Below are 4,531 nucleotides of genomic sequence, written 5' to 3'. Positions count from 1 at the left end.
CCCGCCGCGCCCGCTGCCCCGGCCCGCGCCGGCTCCCCCAGCGCCCGCCTGCCCGCCCTCCGAGCGCCGGCGGCAGCGGCGGCAGCGGCAGCAGCAGAGGCGGCGGCGGCGGCGGCGTCGGCGGCGGCGGCGGCGGGCGGGGTCGGGGCGGCGATGCGGGTGCCGGCCTGGACGCGGGCCTGGGCGGCGGGCGCGCGGGGCGGCGGCGGCTCGGGCTCGCAGGCGGCCGCTCTCCGGCCCGGCTTCCTCCCTCGCGGCGGCGGCGGCGGCGGCGGCGGCGGTGGCGGCGGCGGCGGCGGGTCCCGGCCTCGGCTCTGCGCGCCCGCGCTCCCGGCGCCCGCAGCCAACAAGTTCGGGACGAGACTGACAGCTCGCTCGCCCATTCGTCACCCGCGTACCTGCATATGCATGAGGGGGCGGGGCCGCGCCGCGGGGTGGGGCTGGGGGCCGGGGGCGCCCGGCTTTAAAGGCGGCGGAGGGCGCTCCTGCCCGCGCCCAGACCCGGCGCGCGCTTCGCCGGGCCCCTGGGCGGCGGGGGTTCCGTCACGCCTCCAACAAGGCCGGCGTGCGGGGGCCGGCGCCGCCAAGCGGCCTCCCCTCGCCCGAGCCCCGCCGGGTGTCAGGAGCCGGGGGTGGGGCGCCCCTGAGGTCACCGCCGAGGTCCCCTCCCATCAGTGCGCCGCCGCCGCGCTCCTCACCGTCCCAGGGGAGAAGCCGCCTCCGGCACAAATTAGGGCTCGGCCCCCACGCGGGGCGGGCGCGGCCTGGGACCCTTCCTTGGGGAATGTCCCCCTCCGCGCCGCCCCTACCGACTCCACGCCCGCCGCAGGGGGCGCTGCTCCTCGCCGACACCCCTGCCCTCCCGCCGCGCGGCTCGCGGGTCGGGCCGCCAGGCAACAGATGCTCCGCAGCGTAAGCTGGGCGCCCCGGTCCGCGCTGGCGCAGGGGTCTCCAGGCCACGCTCTTGCGGAACGCCGGGGTCGGAGACTGGGCTTGGGCGGGGACACGGGGGAACGACCGGGGAATGAAAGACGGTGGAGCACGCTCAAAGGACGAGGTGAGAGCTACCCGAAGAGGCTCCTCCTGCTGTCCTGGTCACCAGGTCCCCACGTCCCGCCCCTCCGTCATCACCGTGCTGCCCTCTGCCGGGTAACCTCGCGCCGCCCCCCCGCCCGGGGTCAATACCAAGGGCTCCTTGTCTGCAAACACCAGCTGCCCTCCAGCAAGCAGGGTCCCTTCCAGGGCTGGCGGTCGCCCGTGCAGTTAGGGATCCCGAGGTCCGCAGGGGTCTGGCCCCACCCCCACGATAACTGAGCTGTCATCTCTCCTCTGGCTCCTCGCGCAAGTCTGTCGTGGGCCCCTTGGCTGGGGGCTGGGAGTAGTGTCCTTGCCTGGAGCTAGCAGCCGCTATGGCTGGGAGCGGCGGTCGGCGGGGTGGGACACGGAAGGCTTCCTGGGAGAGGCGGCCTTGAAGGGGGCCAGGCGCGGGGGTGGCGGGCCTGGCAGAAGGGGCTCGGGAGCGCAAGCGCTGCCCTCTCTCTCACCAGGGTGTGCGGCCAGCTGCCCAAGGGGCCCCGATGTTCTGAGAATGCCCCCCCCCAACGGGGGGTGCATGGGCCGCTGGTGCTAAGCAGCCCCTCCAGGATCCAGGCATCAGAGCCGCTGGAAGGCCCTGAAGGGATGGGCCTGGCCTGCTCGGAGTGACCATCCCTCCCTACCTGAGCGCCTCTGTCTGTTGGGATGAGGGGGCAGGACACAAGCCAGGCCCGCCACACACAGCGACCCCCGCCAAATAAGGGAATGCGAGCTGTGTTCAGAGCCCTCCAGTTACTGCCCGCAGGGGGGTGCGGGGGGGTCACTGTGGGGATGCTTCCTTCTCTCTGCCCCGGCCCAGAAGCAGGTACCCATGTCCTCCAGGCCCCAACACAAGTGAGGAGATCCCCCGCACCCCCCACACACACACACATACACAGCTCCATGAGATGAGGGCTCCATCCCTGTCCATGCCCACCTCCCCACTAGCCAGGGAAGCCCTGGGTGCCTCTGCCATCATTCAGCCAAGTGGGGAACCCTTGGGGGGCCCTGATCCAGGGTGCACAGAGCTTGAATGACAAACTGTAGGGGTGAGGCAGACAGGGCAAACTGCGCAGGGGGCCTGCTAAGACCCAAAGGCAGGCAAGGGTTAGCCGGGTGAGGAGCTGGGAACAGCACATGCAAAGGCCCTGGGGTGTGGAAGCCTGACCCCCCGTGAAGGCCTGTGAGAAAGACACCGTGGCAGAGGCCAAGCAGGTGAGGGGCGTGGGTGCAGCTGCTGGCGGTAGTGAGTGCAGGGCTGCTCTGGGCCTCTCCACTGGTCTTCATGCTGAGACCAAGGGGGAACGCCGAGAGCAGCCGTGCCGGGTGGGCTGCACACTAGTGACGTACATTTTCACAGAGATCCCCGGCTGCAGGGAGAGGGGCAGCAGGGGTCAAGGGCAGGGCACAGTGCCAGTGAGAGGGGGCCAGTGACCCAGCCGGGGCCTGGCAGCGGAGGGACCGAGCAGGGGGAATTCCTAACGAAGTGAGAGGCGGGATCCAGAGAACAATCCCCTGGTGTGCCCCTCCCTCAGCCACCTCAAAGCTTCCTGCATGGCCAGCTGTGGGAGGGAAGGACAGCCCAGAGACGCTGTGCCGCCAGCCCCACAAGCTGCTGTGTTTCAGCAGCAGCTCCCCCGCCCCCCAGAGCTGTCTCAGCTTGGAGGCAGCAGGAAGGGATGCTCACTCCATCTCGAGATCCAAGCTCAGCCTCTCCAGGGATACAGCCTCCCCAGGGCCCTTCCTGCTGGCCAGCCCCGCCTGGGGTGTGCAGAGAGCCCCCACCTGCACTGCAACGCTAGGGAGACAATGGCCTGGCCCCATCCGCCTCCCTCCAGGCCTTTTGGGCGCAGGACCTGGTCCTCCTGGCCCAGAGCATCTGGGTGTGCATCAGGGCAGTACCAGGGAGCCAGCAGACCCAGGATACCTATTGGGGGCTGGCTCCCCGCTCCCTTGTTTATGGTGCCACCCGGAGAGCACAGAAGCCCCCCTCTCACTCACTGTCCCCTTTCTCCTCCTGTTCCCTGGGAGCCACAGCCCAGACTTGATACCCAGGAGAGGTTCAAGTCAGGAAGGTGGCCACTTCAGGCAAGGGGTAGGCCTTGGAGGCTATTGGGAGAGGGGGAAGTCCTCCACTTTGGGGTCCCCCCCATAGGGATTTCTGCAGCCCTTGGGCTGGAGGGCTGGGAATCTGATGGGGGCCAGGGCTCCTGCTTCCGCCCATGCTGGGCCAGGCTGCCCTGCCTCTTCCAGGAAGACCCCATCCCTGCTCTGGGCCCCACTGGGTCACGACACCCGTCTCTCACCCAGCTCCGCTGCTCCCTAGCCTGGGGGCTCCCTCTCTGAGCTCCCCAGTAAGAGGGGCTCTCAGGCATGTTCTGAGGTGGGTGGGCCACTTGAGCTTGACAAGGCATAGATGGGGTAGAGACCCTCAGGCTGTCAGGGGGTCTTCAGGACCAGGCTGGGGTACAGGCTGCCGGGAGTTTGGACAGAGCCGCCTTGGCTCAGGAGTGAGCTGCGCTTCCGCCCGTGTTCTGTGGTGCTAAATATAGCGGCCAGGGAGGGGAGTTTCCGGTTACAGCCCCCCCCCCCAGCCCCCAGTGCCGGGAAATTGATGCCAGCTCCATTAGGCCCAGCGGCAGTGCCTGCTGACCTGCCCCGCCAGGCTGCAGAGCAGAATGGGGGGGCTGGACTGCACCCAAGTCCAGGCGCTCTGTCCCTCATCCCCCACCCTGCCAGTTCAGAGCCTCCAGCTTGCTTCCCACGGCACAGGGAGCCACCAGCGCCACCCACACCTGCCAGGGGCCCCTGTGAGGCCGTGGGCAATGCCTACAGGTCAGCCAGGAAGGATGGTGGGGCTCTGGAGGTGGGCACCAGGGAGGCCGCGAAGGAGGGAGGCAGGGTGGGGTGGTTCTAGGCTGGGCAGAGTTCTGGCCCTGCGAATTGTTCTCCAGATGCAGTGCCACCCCGCTGGGCTCCTCTGCATAGCGTGGACCTGGCCTGCTCAGGACCCCACTGCAGCCCAGCCCTGCCAGCTCTTTGGGCACACACCGCATGCCTCAGGGCCTCTCCTCGGCAGCATGTCCCTCACCTGGCTGGGCTCCCAGGAGGCCCCACCTGGGTCGCAGCCAGCATTTGCATACAGGTGGTGCTGCTTGAGTGGGCCCCTTGGGCACAGCCTCCATCGCCAGGCCCAGGGGCTGTCTGCACTGTGCCGGTCCCCACTGGGCTGAGCCACAAGCACTCTCCAGGCCAGCAGGAAGGGACGTACCCTCTGTGCACGCTCAGAAAAAAACACCTGCCTGTATGGGGTCAGCCTGGGGCCAGGGCAGGGGGATTACAGGGGGCCAGGTGGACCTCTGCCCAAGTGAGGTGCCCCTACCCGACAATGGGGTCGCAGTGAGAGCCAAAGGCATGGCCTTCCTCAGCATCTTCCACCAATCCCAGGGGATACAGC

This window comes from Ursus arctos, unplaced genomic scaffold, assembly GCF_023065955.2.
Source record: "Ursus arctos isolate Adak ecotype North America unplaced genomic scaffold, UrsArc2.0 scaffold_25, whole genome shotgun sequence".
Taxonomy (NCBI): Eukaryota; Metazoa; Chordata; class Mammalia; order Carnivora; family Ursidae; genus Ursus; species Ursus arctos.
Note: the sequence above shows the minus strand (reverse complement) of the source record.